Source organism: Quercus suber, unplaced genomic scaffold, assembly GCF_002906115.3.
Source record: "Quercus suber isolate HL8 unplaced genomic scaffold, Cork oak 2.0 scaffold_1137, whole genome shotgun sequence".
In the NCBI taxonomy this organism is placed as follows: domain Eukaryota; kingdom Viridiplantae; phylum Streptophyta; class Magnoliopsida; order Fagales; family Fagaceae; genus Quercus; species Quercus suber.
In genome coordinates, this window is record NW_027070540.1 from 37561 (window position 1) to 58014 (window position 20454).

Consider the following 20454-nt stretch of genomic DNA (forward strand, 5'->3'; position numbering starts at 1 on the left):
GATTTTTCGCTCTTGAATTGTAATCTTCGTTTCGCTGGTTCCTTAAAGGAATCAAAATTCAAAGGAATATTGATTTTATTACTATTTTTTTTGGTTTAAGTTTTATATTTTGGTAATTTTGAATGAATTGTGATCTTCGTGTTTCTGGTTCCTGAACGAATTGAAATTCAGAACTGTATTGATTTTTATTTATTTATTTTAGGCTTTTAGCTTTTGCTTATTTTTAGTTGTTTTTGAAGGATTGGCATCTTCTTATTGCTAATTCTTCGAGAAATCAAAATATAAAATATATTGATTTTTTTTTCAAATGGAAAATTGTATGGATTTTTTTTTGTCTTGTATCTTTTCTTCTACTTTAATTTTTTTTTTTTTTTTTTTTTGTAATTTGAAATTTAAAATTTTGTTTCTTTTGAAAAAATTAAATGGGTTTCAGGTAGAGTATGGATATCCATGGATAATAAATTCGGGTAAAATTTGGGTATGGATACTAATGAGTAGGGGTGTTCACGGTGCGATGTGGTACGATTTTGGGCCATTTTTAGCACTGCATTTTGTGGTGCGGTTTAGGCAAAATCATAACTGCACCACACCTTATTTTTGCGGTCACATGTGTGGTGCGGTGTGGTGCAGTGCTGTTTAAAGTTAGCGAAAACTATTACCACACCGCATCTCATTTTTGTGGATACTTGTGCAGTGCGGTGTATAAGATGTGGTTTGAAACTAATATATTTTTCAGATTTTGGGCTTTTCCTGCCTAGCAAAAAATTGATTATCCCCTTTGTTTTGGGCCAAGTCTTAAAATATTGAACTAGTTTTATTTTATTTTTATATATATATATATATATATATATATTTTTTGGGTTGGCTTTCCTAATTAACACTTACAAGGGTTATTAATTTTTTCTTTTGAAAACTAGGGTTATTAAACTATTAATTTTTTTTTTGAAAAGTATTAAACTATTAATTAATAATATATTTAATATTAAAAAAATAAAATATATTAATATATAGAGAGGGTGCGGTGCGGTTTGTGCGGTTTTCTTATTATATAACCATAAATTGCACTGCACTATGCGGTGCGGTGCATTGTTACTTGCAGTGTGGTGCGGTTATGCCATTTTGCGGGCGGTTTTGGTGTGATTTTTGTAGTTTGATAAACACCCCTACTAATGAGCATTGATATTCGGATATCCATAGGTGTCACGCCCCAAACCCGATACTTGGATTTGTGATCATGACCGGCATGCTAATATCAAGCCTAAACCTGATATTAACAAGAACCAACTTAACTTATACAAAACTTTTACAAAAACTTTCCACTTTCTTTTCATTATTTATATAACTTTTCACTTGACATTCAGAGCATCTATACTATACTCAAAGAATAACATAATCCACCAATTACTCAAAGTCTAAATTCCACATAATACATCTCTTAATGCTTTGAGGTACACAACTTTCATTAGATCCTAAAATACGCAAATACTGCAAAGCTAAACATCAAATTACTAATTTAGGATCTATACATATAAAACTAAAACAAGCTCCTTCCAAAACTTGACTAAGGCCCCCTTTGCTCTAAAATAAAACCTGCTAACTGAAAGAGTGGAAGGGGTGAGCTACACGGTTTAGTAAAAGTAAGATATATGAGAATTCAATAAGGATGCATGTGAATCAAATTATTTCATTTTATGAATATTCGAATAGGAGAACATTTTTTCCATGCATAGTATTTTATACTATTCCAAATAATAGCTTGTACGCTCTTCATAGAAAATAATTGTTCTTTTTCTTATTAGGTTAATATTACCAAAACCTTTAGAATTAAGCTAATTTCATTTCCTACAAAGTCACCACATGTATATTCTCATTAAAAAATAATCATTTTAACTTAAATCAGATAATCGGCAACTTTGTATTAAACTAGAAACATCTGGACCCAATAAGAAAATCTTTCTTTATAAACATTTTCCGGAAAAATATTATAACTTTCATAGTCATAAAATTTAACATTTCATAAAGAACAGGTATCTGATAACATTTAAACATAACTTGTACTTTCATCAGAAGCTTTATCTTTATAGCACAACAAAACTTCAGAAATTTTTATCTTTAATGAATAGCTTTTCTTTTCATCAAAAACTTCTTCTTCTTGCCATGAGAGCTTTTACTTTTCACAATGCATTTAAACAAAATAATTTCCTCATGATTAATAACATAACATAGCTGTTCATAACATATTGGTTAGTCCATATCTGATAAGTCTGTACTTATTTAGGAGGCTTCTAGCACCACGGTGCTAGACATCCAGCATTCCCCACAATGCCAGGTATTCCCGGGATCACATCATAATACATATCTTCCAACCATGGGGGTAGGTTGGCTTCCCCCACAAGTTGGCTGTAACCAACAAGGGGCGTGTACAGCAGAGCCAGTCCCACTTATAATGGCCAATCAGATAACGTTTTCCATGGAAAGCTAGTAATTAACCCATACTAGTAGGGTTTAGATCACTAGAGGACATAACCCGAAAACATTTCATACTTTACATCATATTGAAATTTCTTATTTTGCATAATATTTCATAATAATAGCATTTTCCATTGTTTTCTTCATCATGTTTGTGGCATTAGTAATAGCATCAATATGCTTAAATCATATACATAAGGTTTCGAAAGTTCACGAACATATCTTTGTTTGATAATGCTTACATGCCATATCTCTAATAAAAACCTTTTAATGCATAATATACTTTAAAATAACCTCATGACTTACCAAACGCCCATATAACTTATCCCTTACCTAAAAGCAGAGGAACCGAGAGCCTAAAGTCGAAGGAGCTTAGACCTGGCGGCTGGTAACACCTAAACTGAAATCAAAACTTATTACTATCCATAATTTCCTTATCATAAACTTACACATTCATCTCAAAGCCTATCTCTTAAAATTAAGGAAATCCTACTCCCACCTCAAAGAGGTTCCCACAAATACAAAATACATTCATCAGACAACATGATGTACTAAATCACAGAGAAACCAATTCATAAAATTTATATATGATTCTAACATACCAAAGGATGAGCATATTAAATTATAGCTCAAAACATTCACCCTAACTTGAGAATTAAATCCACAAAGTCAGGTGTAGCATATGTTGTTCACTGCTCATTTCAGCAGCATATACTCCATTTGTAAAATACAAACGGGCTGTCCACACACATCCAATTGTCATGAAATTTTACATACTACTTCCCTTTATGTCCAGTATAAACCATAAAAGTTTCGGAGTCAAAGAATAAACCTATGATTTACTAAAAATCACACAAGACAGCATACTCAAATCTGTCCTGACAGAATTTTATGTAACTTTCAAATTAAACCATTATTTTTATGTTCATCCAAATTCTGTGAGACCAATTCCATAACAACTGTATATGTCTTAGCTTTTATGGAAAATAACCCTAGCATCCTAATTCACAAAATATGATTTTATATATATTTTTCTTTTTGTAAACATCAAATCTGTCACAGAGACAGCTTCAGTACACATTCTTACAAAATCATCAACAAATAGCAATAGGTCTTAATTTCATTTGGGTGTTTTTATACCTATAGTATACATATTAAAATATGTTAATAAGCATTCAATTGATCACAATATCATCAAACTTTTAAATCACTAAAACAGAATCATAGTTCAGCCTCTAAAATCAGGATGGAGGTTAAAGAAGTAGAAATAAACAAATGAAGTTTTGATTACTTACCCCCAACAATTTGAAGCTGAATTTTAGTGTTAACTCTTTAATTTCCTTCTTTAGAGAGGGATATATTGTTTTGGTGAGAGAGGGAAGGCTGCCGTGTAAGAGCAAAGGAAGAAGAGAGAAAGAAGAACAAAGAAAGAGGAAAAAGAAGTAGAGAAAGAGGCTGGACTTTCCAGTCTAATGCAGCCAGGAAAATCAGATAAGGAGAAGACTTTTGGGGCAGCAAAATCAGATAAGGAGAGTGGACAATTGGGGTGGGATAGGGATGGTAGGGAAGAAAAATCACACCCCCTGTTTCCCCACTTTTCAACTTTCTTGCATTCACACTCACTTTTCTACAAAAATGATTTCTTGCATTCACACTCACACTTTTCTACAAATAATATCGCTTTGCATATACATACATATATATATATATATGTATCCTTACCTTTATAAAGTTATATCCATCATATTAAAAGAGCATATTTGTGTCTATAATATCACAATAGCAAGATTTTATGCACTTAGAGTAATTAAACTAATCATAAGTATATAAACCCTTGGACTCAAGAGAGCTTCTAGCTCTTTCCTTAAGAGAAAAGAGAGTATAGTGAGTGAGGAATTCAGATTTTGCTTGGACCCGTACAAAATGGAGAGGGAGTGAGCTTCTTGGAATTTCTATTTGCTTGAGAAAGTCAAAGAAGGAATAAGGTGGCACTTGGTGATTGCATGGCCGGCCAAGTCTTGGTCTATGGGTTTATTTTTTTCCACATGGATGGTACTTTGGCCTTGCATGTGTTGCATTTCCATTGGTTGCATGGGTGGGTGGAATTTCTACTATAATACCTCATTCATCATGCCTAATTAAAACATCAACTATGTATGTAATAACTTAAACCAATTAATATAGTTTGGTACATACTTATACTTAGTATATTTTTATAATACAAATAGCCATTCCATTATTTATTTTCTTTACAATTCTTATTCAAAGGTATTATAAAATAATATACTTATTAAATACTCTTATATTAATTATAGGAAGAAAGTGGCTTAAAATAATAATTAACCATTAAAACACATAGTTTAATTATAAAATTGGGTCGGGGTGTTACATCCTTTCCTCCTTAAAAATTTTCGTCCTCGAAAATTTAACCGTAAAAATCTTTGTATTAAAACAATGTGAAATAATAAGTTAAGGAAATCACAAAACATAGTATAATCACATGTCAAGTCATTTATATACATTACAACTCTTTATCTCATTATAAAAATTTGCTTAAGTTTTGATACCTGCTTTCAACAATATTCAAGCTCAATTAAAAAAATACAACACTATATACACATGCAGACAAGTACTAAGAGCACACGTCACTAACATGTATTCAATCTAGGAATACAATCAATAAATTCTTTCATGCACCGATCAAAATTTATAATATCAATACTTATAATATCAATATAATCAGTGGATTTAATAAGGGAAGGTCTTAATTGTAATAAACAAATATTAAAAATCATTCACTTGTCAAAATTTTAGTAACTTGGGCAACACATTAAATTTCAAGAGGTACAATAAAATGAATTAATCAAATAAGATCAATCCACAAACTCAAAGAACTTCTTAGAAAGCATCGGTTTAGCATATATCTCTCCATTAAAAAAAATGATATATAACATTATACATTATCAACAACCAAAAACTCATCAAAATTCACTTTGACGACAATTTTTTTTTTCCTTCAAAATAAACTTCATCAAATACCATCATCACAAGTGATATTATGTTATACTAAAATTTTTCTTTGTCAATAACTTGTTTAACCACACGTGAGCTCAACGGCAGTTAACAAATTACATGACCAAGGAATAGGCATAATAATCATTTTATGTCACCCTACATAAGGTTAGTTGGCAAATGACTTAGCAGATCACACGTGGCCAGCGGTGTTCAACTAATTCAGTCCAAACCAACATTAGGAAGGCTGACTACAATAAATAAAGATAGAAAACTTTTCAAAACATTTAATAACTCACTCTCAAAAACTTCTTTCTTCCTTAAAATGTTTGATAAGCAATTCCAAGTAACAATATAATCATTGTTTTACATTTCAAAAATCAAAATAGAACCTTCATCAATAAAGTATAAATATATTATTACTACACTATAGTTTACTTGAGGTATCTCATAAGTTCACTTGTACTAGAAAAGAGAGAGAGGGCACAATTATAGTCTTCATAATAATCATAGCTTACCAAAACCCTAGTTAGTCTTGAACCCTAACCCTAAGAGTACCACAAGAACTCATAGACAGATTTTTCAATCTACCCAAAGCCACTGTCAGTATGATTATCAGAGTGGCCACAATTCATGCATACTACCAAAATTCTTTAGAGCCAAAAGAATCATATTAGCTTCAAGAAGATTACTAACTCCAGAAAATGCAAGGTCAAGTTGCTTTTTAGGTGCCAACCTTCGCTTATTTCTAATACTTCTGTTTGTTTAGGTTTTTCATTTGAACATTTTCTTTTCACCAGAGTTTTCTACCTTAAAGTTTGCAAAAAGGAAAGAAAAATCATACAAGGATTGAAACAACATAAGACCATAGGCAACACATGATCCTAGAAGCTTAAACCTTGCAGAATATGCATTAAAGTGAATTGCAGAACAAATTTCCCAACCAACCTTAATAGTGTTCAAATAAGGCCATAGAAGCACAATGTCCATGGCAATAATGCTGATTTAATGTTTAATATAGTAAATTCCCATGTAGCATTTACGAAGCATCATATTAAAATAATAAAGAAGAAAGAAATGGTGGAGGAGATAAACACATCTTTAAATAGCACTAGCAGCCAGCAAACAAAATAATCTACAACCTTATTTTCCTTCATTTCACTATTCTTTTACAATTTGTAATGGGAAGCTTTGTTTCAACTCTGCATAAAAACTCAAAAATATAGTTCCTCAATTGACACATGCCATTGTTATACAAGAACAGATGCATGTTAGCAAGCACAATTTTTTTTTTTTTTTTTTTCTAAATATGCTATGAATATATATACACTTTCTAGGATCTTGGGCCAATTTCTTAGTATATGTCCACCATGCACATCTAAAGTAAACTAGTTAAAAATTAATGCTTAATGAATAAAGCCAGAAAACACTATTATAAAACAACTTTGTCTAGGGCTGGACATGTAATGGAGAAAGACAGTGCAAGGATAATGAAAGAATAAATAAATAAAAACTTAACAAATTTGAGTCCATTTAAAAAACTGAATAACCCCAAGACATCAATTTTGAATCATAGAGTACCAAACAACGGTTATTGTATATCATACTTGAACAAGCCAAAACACTCATTTTGACAGAAGCATGTGCCATACAATTGCTTAAAGCTTCCAACACCTCAGAAATGTCTGTTGCACTAAATTTATTAAGTTACTAGCAATTGTAATAAACAAAATCTCTGGTGAAAAATGAATTTTCTTTGGCTAAAGGTGGAACAAACTTACTCTACCATGTATGCTTCCCTTTTTGAATGCCACAGTAATACAAAGAGTCAGATCACCAAATAATAGAAAAGACTAAAGTACTGTAGTTTTTTTTTTTTTTTTTTTTTTTTTTTTTTGCAAGGGCTTTAAAATTTGGCTTCCATTTAGGTAATCAAATCTACTTTTTAATAAAAATACATCACACGTCTGTTCTCCATTTTCATTTTTCTAGTCAAATCTAGTCAAATAAAGAAGCCAACCACAATTTCTTTCTTTAGAGAAATACAGAATATATCAAACCTAGAGTTGGCCTACTATGATTCCATGGTACTCTAACAAAGATGATTCCAGAGGTTTCTATGGAACAAAAATGATGAAAGTGATTTTCTTGACTTGTGTGAAACAACACAAACCACAAAACACCAATGTAGTAAGCATCATAGTACTAATAACAAAAGAGCTAAAACCATAGCAACACTGAGCATGTTTTCATAATTCAAGATATCCAACATGCTAGTAGACATCAAATAATAAGCCAATGATCAAACAATTCAAACATCTCAGAAGAGATGTATCCTACTTGTCTATCCTTAACTACCCAATCTTAATATCTTATTCTGAAGATCGATACTTAGAGTCTAAAAAATCATAACCTTTGCTCTGATACCACAACTGCCACGCCCCAAACCTGATACTTGGATTTGTGACCATGACCGGCATGCTAATATCAAGCCTAAACCTGATATTAATAAGAACCAACTTAACTTATACAAAACTTTTACAAAAGCTTTCCGCTTTCTTTTCATTATTTATATAACTTTTCACTTGACATTCAGAGCATCTATACTATACTCAAAGAATCACATAATCCACCAATTACTCAAAGTCTAAATTCCACATAATACATCTCTTAATGCTTTGAGATACACAACTTTCATTAGATCCTAAAATACACAAATACTACAAAGCTAAACATCAAATTACTAATTTAGGATCTATACATATAAAACTAAAACAAGCTCCTTCCAAAACTCGACTAAGGCTTCCTCTGCTCCAAAATAAAACCTGCTAACTGAAAGAGTGGAAGGGGTGAGCTACATAGCTCAGTAAAGGTAAGATATATGAGAATTCAATAAGGATGCATGTAAATCAAATCATTTCATTCTATGAATATTTGAATAGGAGAACATTTTTTCCATGCATAGTATTTTATACTATTCATAATAATAGCTTGTACACTTTTCATAGAAAATAATTGTTCTCCTTTTTCTTATTAGGTTTGCTAGGTTCTAAAGATTTAGGAATCTATGTATTTAGAACTCTAATGTGTAATGTTGACAAACCATGATCAAAACAATATGTTTAAGTCTTGTTTAGGCTTGCTTAAAGTTGGGTCTTTCATGTAAAGTTAGAATTGAGAGGTTGTAGATGCATTGGTGCATTTCGACCTGGCTCGATCGATTGAAAGAAAGACTCGATCGATCGAATCTCAGACAGAATGTTTTTATGCAGAATATTCCAGCTCAGCCTTAATTCATTAAACGTTTTAGGTTTTCTGTTTTTACGCTAGGTATATAAAGAAAAATCCTAGCCACGTTTTTAGAGTTGCTTCTGTTGTATTGTTGCTCATACTTTTCTGTTTTGAGTAAATCTCTTGTGAGATCTAGATGAGTTTTCCTTTACACAAAGCTAGGAGTTTTCCTTTACACAAAGTTTAGGGTTTTCTAGGTAGAGATTACTTCAAAACCTTGATGATCAACTCGGTTGCTGCCATTGGAGCTTAAAGAATAACAAGCGTGGGTGCTTGTAGCTGATTGGAGAATCCAAGAAAGAAGGAGTCCGTGGATTCGGAGTTTGCACGTGGTCGTGTCAGTAAGTTCTACTGGTGGATAGCATTAGGAAGTCAAGCGGGGAGCTTGTAAGTCCTTTTGTATGAACTTCAATTCTTTCACAGTGGATTTAGGTTTTCCTTGAGGATAGCTAAGTCAAATCCTCCCCAGGTTTTTTACCGGTTTAGTTTTCCTAGGTGATCATATCTTGTGTTATTTCTATTCTGCTGCTTTTATACTTTTGATATGATTGTACGTTTGTGATAACCTAGAAATTGCATAATTTGACTAAGTAACAACTTGGCTAATTAACTAGGTTAATTTGGTTGGTTTAAGAGGTCTAAAACCGTTTAAGTGGTATCAGAGCGGGTAGCTCTCTTGTTGGAGATTTTTTGATCTCTGAGCTGATCCTTGACCCTTGTTGTCATGGATTTTTGGAAAATCATTTTACTTATATATCAACTTGCTTACTTGTTGTCTTTGCCTCTTGTTGTTTTTGTTAAATCTTTACTTGAGTATTTTGATTTAACCATATGTGATAAGAATTATTTATGCTATACTGCTTTAACTGCCTTAAAGGCACGTGATTCTTGTCTTTGGTATTTGGATAGTGGTTGTTCCAGGCATATAACAGGGAACAAAGCCTTATTCAAAACATTCTTTGAAGGAAAGATTGGAACAGTCACTTTTGGAGATGGAAGCAAATCTGTGATTAGAGGCATTGGAACTGTGGATATTCCAAGATTGTTAGTGTTTGAAGATGTTTGGTATGTTGATGGACTGAAGGCCAATTTACTCAGCATAAGTCATATTTGCGACAATGGTTTAAATGTTCTTTTCACCAAGTATGAATGTGAGATACTTGATGGAGGAGGTGACTGTATGTGTGTTGGTGTAAGGACAGCTAACAACTGTTATGGCATAACACCAAGTGTGAACAACAAGTGCTTTAGTGCAAAGATTGATCAAGTTGATTTGTGGTATCAATGGTTGGGACATGCCAGTCATAAGTAGTTAGAAAAGATTTCCAAATGTGAGGCAGTTATTGGTTTACCTAAATTTAAGAAGATAGATAAGTGCATTTGTGGACCATGTCAGATACGTAAACAAGTGAAATCCAAGCATCCGTCTGTGACTAGTGTTCAAACTTCAAGACCTCTAGAGCTATTGCACATTGATCTCATGGGTCCTACCAGAGTTCAGAGTTTGGGTGGAAAGAAGTATATTCTAGTTGTTGTGGATGACTTTACTAGATATACTTGGGTTATGCTTTTAAAAGGTAAAGTTGAGGCTCCTGAGAAGATGATACATCTGTGCAAGAAATTGCAGGTTGAGAAAGATACTGTGATAGCCAGAATAAGAAGTGATCATGGAGAAAATTTGAGAATACCAAGCTGACTACTTTTTGCAATGATCAAGGCACTCATCAAGAGTTCTCTTCATCTAAGACACCTCAACAAAATGGGATTGTGGAAAGGAAAAACAGGGTTGTACAGGAGATAACACGGGTTATGTTACATAACAAAAAGTTGCCAAAATCCTTTTGGGGAGAAGCTGTCAACACTGCTTGTCATACCCTTAACTGAGTGTATTTCAGACCTGATTCCAAGAAAACTCCCTATGAACTCTAGAGAGGGAAGAAGCCTGTTGTCAAATATTTCAGGATATTTGGCAGTGACTGTTACATTCTACGTGATAGAGAAAATCTAGAAAAGTTTGATGCAAAAAGTGACAAAGGATACTCTCTAGGATACTCTTCCACTAGTAGAGCTTATAAAGTGTACAATTTGAGAACCAAAACAGTTATGAAATTTTCAAATGTTGTGATAAATGATGAAGTGTGTTCAGAAGCACTTTCAGAAAGCACTTCTCTTGCTCAAGATAAGTTTTTAGAAATTGATGATTCTCTTCCTGCAGAGTATGTTAGGAAACATAGGGAGGAAGAGCTATTGGTGTTGAATGATACAGTTTCAGTACCATCCAATTCAGAACCATCTACTTCGGTTCGTGAAACTCAACAGGTACAAAGTGAGCTCAGTCCTCCATCTGAACAGAAAGGTACCTCTACATCTTTAGTTAAAGATCCATCCTCTAGAGTGAGACTGAATCATCTCACCACAAATATATTGGGTAGTCTAAATGATAACATGAGATTGAGATCAAAAACCTTGAATGTAATTACTCACTCATGCTATCTGTTCCAATTTGAACTGAAGAAGGTAGATGAAGCACTTCAAGATGCTGATTGGGTAAATTTCATGCATGAAGAACTTCATCAATTCGTTCAGAATGATGTGTGGGAACTAGTTCCTAGACCGAAGAGTGTAAATGTGATTGGAACTAAGTGGATCTTTAAGACCAAGTCAGATGAACATGGCACTGTGATCAGAAACAAATTAAGACTTGTTGCACAGGGGTACACATAAGTGGAACGAATTGATTTTGATGAGACTTTTGCACCAGTAGCAAGGTTAGAATTCATCCGGATACTGTTGGCCATAGCAAGTCACCTAAACTTCAAGCTGTATCAAATGGATGTCAAGAGTGCTTTCTTGAATAGAATGCTACAAGAAGAAGTGTATGTTGAGCAACCTAAAGGCTTTGTTGATCCTCACAGATCGGATGATGTCTACAAATTGAAGAGAGTTCTCTATGGGTTGAAACAAGCTCCTAGGTCTTGGTATGATAGATTGACAGCATATCTCACTGAGTATGGATTCAAGAGGGGATCTGCAGATACAACTCTCTTCATAAGAAAGGATAAGATTGATTTTGTTGTAGCTTAAATTTATGTTGATGACATTATTTTTGGTGCTACTAATGATTCTCTTACTCATTCTTTTGTAGATGAAATGAAGGCGATGTTTGAAATGAGCATGGTTGGTGAACTGACTTACTTTTTGGGTTTGCAAGTAAAGCAAACGGAGTCAGGAATCTACATCAATCAAGCTAAATATGCAAGAAATCTGGTTAAAAGATTTGGACTGGACAATGCTGCTCATGCTAGAACACCGATGGCTGCTAATGCAAAATTGACAATTGATCCTTCAAGTGAGTCTGTTGATGTTGCTTTATATAGAAGCATGATTGGATGTCTCTTGTATTTGACTGCTAGTCGGCCTGATATCTCTTTTAGTGTTGGTGTTTGCTCTAGATTTCAGTCTAATCCTAAGGTTTCTCATTTAAATGCTGTTAAGAGAATTATAAAATATGTGAGTGGAACCTGTGATTATGGATTATTTTATAGCAAGGAGTCTAATTTGTCTCTTGCTGGTTTTTCTGATTTTGATTGGGCTGGGAATGCTGATGACAGAAAAAGCACCACTGGAGGGTGTTTTTATGTAGGAGCCAATCTTGTGGCTTGGATGAGTAAGAAGCAAAATTCTATTTCTTTATCCACTGCTGAGGTAGAATATATTGCTACTGAGAGTTGCTGTTCTCAACTCTTTTGGATGAAAAAGCTCTTGAGTAATTATGGGATTCCTCAAGACACCATGGTTGTCTATTGTGATAATTCTAGTGCTATAGATATATCTAAGAATCCTATTCAGCACTCTAAGACCAAACACATTGAACTGAGATATCACTTCATTAGGGATCTGGTTGAAAAGAAAATTGTTTGTCTTGAGTATATCCCTACTGATCGTCAAAATGCTGACATCTTTACCAAACCAGTTGATGGAAGTAAGTTTGAAACACTTCGTCAAGTGATTGGTGTGCTTCGGTGTCCTTAGTCTCGTTGGTTCTTGGTCCTTGTGCTTCATTGCTCATTCCTTTGTGACCATTGTTCTTTGGTTTTTGTGGTTTTTGTGTTTTTTTTTTCTAAGACTTGCATTGCATTACATTCATGCATTTCATTCTAGGATTTATTTGTTTTCTCTTTAAAAAAAAAAAAAAAGGAAAAGCAAAATTTGTTTGGCACTATTTTTCTTGGACTTTGAAAACAAGGTTGGTCAATTTATTTACACATAACATGTCTTATGTACCTTGTTTAGCTTTGATGAGCTTATTTATTGCACCTGACTAGTTGAAACTTTGTAGTGCATGTTGTGTGGGAAAGGTGTTTATGTTGTTTATCACTTTGTCTTGATCTTGAAGTCACATGTTATTTGACTGTCAGACTTGATCCTTTTGAGAAAGGCATAAATAACTATCTCACTACTGTTCATTAGCCAATCATGAACACCTTAGTGCATATCATAAGATTTTGTACTCGAAAAAATGTAGCATATGCACAAAAAGAACATAAGGTGTAGCCTCAATAAATTACTTAATGCTTAAAATTGGTGTGTACTATTAGGCTTGATGCCATTTCACATAATTAAAATTGGTGTGTACTATTAGGCTTGATGCCAATCCACAAAAAAATATATAATGAGGCAAAATTCAAGAAACTTACATGATTGCAAGCTTATGTTCTAGGAGATGTGAGAGTTATAGGATGTAACTCTTTAGGTGATAGTCTCTTTCAAATTCTGTATGATGAATTTTGTAGACTTTGTGATTGATTCCTATTCTCATATCACCTCACATATATTTCAAGTTTTTGCTAGTTTGCACACACTACACAAGTTACTCTTTGCTAAACATTGTACATGTAATTCTGTGTGTTTTTGGTCTGACTAACCAAGTTTGAAAATACCTTGATTGATATGCAAAACATTTTGTTTGCTTGAGAACTTATAGGGAGAATGGCTAAAACTTTCTTTGGAGAAATTGAGATTAAAAATTTGGGGTTTTTGAAAAAGCATTTCATCTCATACTCATGCATTTTGTTTCAACAATTTTATTGCTTTGAGGAGTTGTTTTCAAAATTTAGTTTGAGTTTTTCAAAACTGGAATTTTTCTCAAAATGCTATGAGCTGCTGCCTATTTCGATCGATCCAACCTGTTTTTTGATTGATTGAAAATTTCTTAAAATTCTTTTAGAAATCTCGGATTGATTCGATTGATCAAATGTCATTTTCGATCAATCGAATATCGCGGATCAGGTTTTTAAAATACTGTTTTTGACTTGTTCAAATCACTTTTTTCATAACTTTTTCAAACCTTTTCTCTCTCTCCGACTCGGCAAGGATCTACAGTGAATTTTTTGTCGTTTTCTCCCAAATTTTTTGCAAGGATTCTCTCTCCTTGAGCCAGTATGACTATCTTACCCTTCCTTTAGAGTTTATTTTCACTTTTCATGCATTTTTCATGCATTTTATTTTGGGATTTTCGAACCTAAGGAATTTGGGATTTTTGTTGATTCAAGCCGTATTTTATGCAAATGATCAATGGGTTTTTATGGGGACATGATATAAACATGATCTTGCTAGTTTAATTTGATCAATTTTGGGGTTTGTGAAAAATTGAAATTTCTAGGGTTTGTATTTATTCCGAATTGGGGATTTTGTTCAATTAGGTTGAAATTGATGAAATTGGCTTGTTGTTTTGATGTAATTAAGCATTATAATCTGGGTGTTGTGTTATGTAATGCTCAATTCATCAATCTATTTCAAAATTCTCAAGTGGTTCTTTCAAATTTTTAGGGTTTTTGTTAGAAACTCTATGCTCAAGCCAATTTTGTGCAAATTGAACTTAATTTGAACTTTGCTTATTGCATTAGTACATTTATCATGACATTGTGGTTGTTCATGCATCATATAGATTTTTGTTCTATCTCTTTTTGTGCTAACTTACAGTTTGCCCTTAGTCTTTGTGTTATTTTTTTTTGGTTTTCTCTTTGTATCTCTGTCCTTTCCTTAGCACTATGCCTAGGAAGACTAGGGCCCATAGGTCTGCCCCCTCACCTACTCCTTCCCCTTCTTCCTTTGACCGTGAGAGGTTTCTGAGTGAGAAAAACCAAGAAACTTATGAGAAGCTGAACCTTAAGAGAAAGATTTGGTCTAAGCGTTCTGTCATCTTAGATGAGCTTGATCTTGCCATTTAGGCAAACTTTGAGCGTCGGGGCTGGTTACCACTGTTGAATGTTTCTGATCCTTCTCCTCCAGCTACCTTGATTAGAGAGTTTTTCTCAAACATCTCTATCTGCGTCTATGATTCCAACACTTTGGTAAAGAGTTGGATACGAGGCGTAGAGTACTCTATTACTCCTTCAGTAGTGGCTGATGCTCTTGGGGTACCCTTGGTCCAGCACCCAGTCTATCCTTATGATAAGTCTCCTGTTTTGAGTGATGTCATGTCTTACATCACTGGGTCTTCTATCCAGTGGGGTTCTGATCCTAGGATCACCTCTGCTAAGCTTTCTGAGTTGCACTATATCTTCTTTAGGATAGCATGTCACTCTATCTGGCCCATTTCTCATCTTCACACCATTCCTCTCGAACGGTGTGTATTTTTGTACACTCTTGTCACTGATGCTCCTATCAGTTTTTCTCATCTGTTTCTTCGTTCTTTGAACGAAATTTATAGAAGTTCATTTTCTTCACATGCTCTTGTTCATCCTATTTTCATTCATAGGATTTTACTTTATCTTGATCTTAGTGGTTTCCCTTCCTCTGAGCCTGTTCATGTGATTGCTCCTTTGGGTGCGTCTTTTCTTAGGCAGAGGGTTGCTCACCTTCGAGCTGGCTCTAAACACCCTAGGTCTAAGCTTTCTGGTTCCGCACCTCCTCCCTCTTCTTCTACAGGTCTTGCTAGTGAGGCTGTTCCTGATCCTGATACTGCTGCTGCTGCTGCTGACGTTTCTTCACCTCCATCGGATGACTTTGATATCCGTCGTACTTTGGAGACTGTCATAACCGTTCAGGCGGCTCATGGTCACATTTTGGTGGACTTGCTTGACGAGATCCGTGCGTTGCGAGCTGATCTGGCACGTCTTCGTTCACCTTCATCACCTCCTTTTGATGATGGATTGTGATTGCCCTTTGGTATTCCATCACAAAAAGGGGGAGTAGATTTTGTAGAGGAGTTTTGTAGTTAGGCAGAGAGTTTTGTTGTTTTGAGGAGTTAGTGGAGATATTAGATTGTATCTAGGTGTTTTACTGTGTATATCATTTTTGGGGATATTTATGATAGGGGGAGTTACATTGTTTTTTTGATATACAAGATATATACATGATTCTTGTGTCTTTGGATTCACTGTTTATTGTTTTATATTTATGAGATTATTGTTTTATTGTACAAGAATTTTATACCTGTTTTTTTACTATTTTCTGCCACACATGCGTTCATGCAGTTGTTAAGTGTTTCAGGAATATATAGGTTGATTCAATCGAGCTGCTGTCTACACTTGCAACTGATGGATAGTAGTTAGAATTGAATTTTAGTTTTTATGAGCATTATTTATGTAAAGGGCTTTATCTTGTAAACTTTGAGTTTTAGTTTGTGTTTTGTCACGGATTGTCAAAGGGGGAGTTTGTTAGGTTCTAAAGATTTAGGAATTTATGTATTTAGAACTCTAATGTGTAATGTTGGCAAATCATGATCAAAACAATATGTTTAAGTCTTGTTTAGGCTTGCTCAAAGTTGGGTCTTTCATGTAAAGTTAGAATCGAGAGGTTACAGATGCATTGGTGCATTTCGGCCTAGCTCGATCGATCGAATCTCGGGCAGAATGTTTTTCTGCATAATATTCTAGCTCAATCCTAACTCATTAAACGTTTTGGGTTTTCTGTTTTTACCCTAGGTATATAAAGAAAAACTCTAGCCACGTTTTTAAAGTTGCTCCTGTTGTATTGTTGCTCATACTTTTCTGTTTTGTTTAAATCTCTTATGAGATCTAAAGGAGTTTTCCTTTACACAAAGTTTAGGGTTTTCTAGGTAGAGATTACTTCAAAACCTTGATGATCAACTCGGTTGCTGCCATTGGAGCTTAAAGAATAACAAGCGTGGGTGCTTGTAGCTGATTGGAGAATCCAAAAAAGAAGTAGTCTGTGGATTCGGAGCTTGCACGTGGTCGTGTCAATAAGTTCTACTGGTGGGTAGCATTAGGAAATCAAATGGGGAGCTTGTAAGTCCTTTTGTATGAACTTCAATTCTTTCATAGTGGATTCAGGTTTACCTTGAGGATAGCTAGGTCAAATCCTCCCCAGGTTTTTTACTAGTTTGGTTTTCCTGGGTGATCATATCTTGTATTATTTCTATTCCGTTGCTTTATATTTTTGATATGATTGTATGTTTGTGATAACCTAGAAATTGCATAATTTGACTAAGTAACAACTTGGCTAATTAACTAGGTTAATCTGGTTGGTTTAAGGGGTCTAAAATCGTTCAAGGTTAATATTACCAAAACCTTTAGAATTAAGCTTATTTCATTTCCTACAAAGTCACTATATGTATATTCTCATTACAAAATAAGCATTTTAACTTAAATTAGATAATCGGCAACTTTGTATTAAACTAGAAACATCTTGACCCAATAAGAAAATCTTTCTTTATAAACATTTTCCCGAAAAATATTATAACTTTCATAGTTATAAAATTTAACATTTCATAAAGAACAGGTATCTGATAACTTTTAAATATAACTTGTACTTTCATCAGAAGCTTTATCTTTATAGCACAACAAAACTTCAGAAATTTTTATATTTAATGAACAGCTTTTCTTTTCATTAGAAACTTCTTCTTCTTGCCATGAGAGCTTTTACTTTTCACAATGCATTTAAACAAAATAATTCCCTCATGATTAATAACATAACATAGCTGTTCATAACATATTGGTTAGTCCATATCTGATAAGTCTGTACTTATTTAGGAGGCTTCTAGCACCACGGTGCTAGACATTCAGCATTCCCCACAATGCTAGGTATTCTCGGGATGACATCATAATACATATCTTCCAACCATGGGGGTAGGTTGGTTTCCCCCACAAGTTGGCCGTAACCAACAAGGGGCGGGTACAGTAGAACCAGTCCCACTTATAATGGCCAATCAGATAACGTTTTTCATGGAAAGCTAGTAATTAACCCCTACTAGTAGAGATCAGATCACTAGAGGACATAACCTGAAAACATTTCATACTTTACATCATATTGAAATTTCTTATTTTGTATAATATTTCATAATAATAGCATTTCCATTATTTTCTTCATCATGTTCGTGGCATTAGTAATAGCATCAATATGCTTAAATTATATTCATTAGGTTTCGAAAGTTCACAAACATATCTTTGTCTGATAATGCTTACATGCCATATCTCTAATAAAAACCTTTTAGTGCATAATATACTTTAAAATAACCTCATGACTTACCAAACGCCCATATAACTTATCACTTACCTGAAAGCAGAGGAACCGAGAGCCTAAAGTCGAAGGAGCTTAGACCTGGCGGCTGGTAACACCTAAACCGAAATCAAAACTTATTACTATCCATAATTTTCTTATCATAAACTTACACATTCATCTCAAAGCCTATCTCTTAAAATTAAGGAAATCCTACTCCCACCTCAAAGAGGTTCCCACAAATACAAAATACATTCATCAGACAACATGATGTACTAAATCACAAAGAAACAAATTCATAAAATTTATATATGATTCTAACATAACAAAGGATGAGCATATTAAATTATAGCTCAAAACATTCACCCTAACTTGAGAATTAAATCCACAAAGTCAGGTGTAGCATATGTTGTTCACTGCTCATTTCAGCAGCATATACTCCATTTTTAAAATACAAATGGGCTGTTCACACACATCCAATTGTCATGAAATTTTACATAACTACTCCCCTGTATGTCCAGTATAAACCATAAAATATTCGGAGTCAAAGAATAAACCTATGATTTACTAAAAATCACACAAGACAGCATACTCAAATCTGTCCTGACAGAATTTTATGTAACTTTCAAATTAAACCATTATTTTTATGTTCATTAAAATTATGTGAGACCAATTCCATAACAACTGTATATGTCTTAGCTTTTATAGAAAATAACCCTAGCATCCTAATTCACAAAATATGATTTTATACATAATTTTCTTGTTGTAAACATCAAATTTGTCACAGAGACAGCTTCAGAACACATTCTTACAAAATCATCAACAAATAGCAATAGGTCTTAATTTCATTTGGGTATTTTTATACCTATAGTATACATATTAAAATATGTTAATAAACATTCAATTGATCACAATATCATCAAACTTTTAAATCACTAAAACAGAATCATAGTTCAGCCTCTAAAATCAAGATGGAGGTTAAAGAAGTAGAAATAAACAAATGAAGTTTTGATTACTTACCCCCAAAAATTTGAAGCTGAATTTTAGTGTTAACTCTTTAATTTCCTTCTTTAGAGAGGGATATATTGTTTTGGTGAGAGAGGGAAGGCTGCCGTGTAAGAGCAAAGGAAGAAGAGAGAAAGAAGAACAAAGAAAGAGGAAAAAGAAGTAGAGAAAGAGGCTGGACTTTCCAGTCTAATGCAGCCAGGAAAATCAGATAAGGAGAAGACTTTTGGGGTAGCAAAATCAGATAAGGAGAGTGGACAATTGGGGTGGGATACGTGGGATGCTAGGGAAGAAAAATCACACCCCCTGTTTCCCCACTTTTCAACTTTCTTGCATTCACACTCAGTTTTCTACAAAAATATGGGATAGAAGGAAAAAAAATTGGGTTCAAGAAGAAAAACCAAAAAATTTGCTACATCCTTTCGATCCAAGAACAAGAAGAAAATTCTTCAGTCTAAACAAAATCGATTGTCCCAAAAATAACATCATCAACTCTAGAAAAACCAAATTTCAACCAGATAAAATATAAATCCGGTCTAAAAATATTTCTCACAAAGCAATAACAAATAAACACAAATTAAAAATCCTAAAATTTTACCCATACGGCCATACCTATCGTCTCTCTCTCTCTCTCTTGCTTGCTACCTCTCTCAACTCTTGCTCTTCGCCTCTATCATTCTTCCCCTCTACTGGTTACTACTCTTAAATCTGTTCTGTTGGTGGCTCCACTTCACCTCCAATCTGATCTATTTTCACACTTACAATTGAGGACCTGAGCTGGGATCGTTTCTGTCTTTCACTTTTCTTATTTGATGCGTGGTTTTTGTTTTAATTCATCTTATAAATCTCTTGTGGGTAGACATAGCTATTAAGACTTGTGGTTACGGGCTTACTTTTGGGCCTTGTGGATTTTTTTTTTTTTTTAATCTTGTGATTTTATTTTATTTTTTGTTATAGGATTCGTTTTGTAGTGTGTTAATTAGTAGAATAGCAGCACAGTTGTCAAAGATTACACTAAGCATAAAGCAAAAAAAAAAGAAAAAAAGAAAAAAATGTAACTAAAAAAAAAGTACCATTAAAAGAAAAAACAAAATAAAACATTATATACGTTTGCGAGTGAAGACTACTACACACATTATACAAAAATAAATAAAAGAATATGCTCCAATTGGTGTACTAAATTATATAAAAATATTAGATTCAATACATGCATTG

At 33.6% G+C, this 20454-nt stretch overlaps 1 long non-coding RNA gene across 2 annotated transcripts; it reads right to left on the reverse strand.

The window, feature by feature from the left end:
* Positions 1 to 1301: 1301 nt before the first annotated feature.
* On the reverse strand, positions 1302 to 20144 carry LOC111993375 (uncharacterized). 2 transcript variants are annotated; one of them, XR_002880963.2, is made up of 5 exons: positions 19852 to 20144; positions 18292 to 18353; positions 3765 to 8313; positions 2803 to 2869; positions 1302 to 1597 (listed from the first exon to the last, which is right to left on the reverse strand). It is a non-coding gene; the product is annotated as an uncharacterized LOC111993375 (long non-coding RNA). The 2 variants fall into 2 exon arrangements; XR_002880962.2 differs by lacking the exon at positions 19852 to 20144 and adding an exon at positions 19255 to 19834.
* Positions 20145 to 20454: the final 310 nt, after the last annotated feature.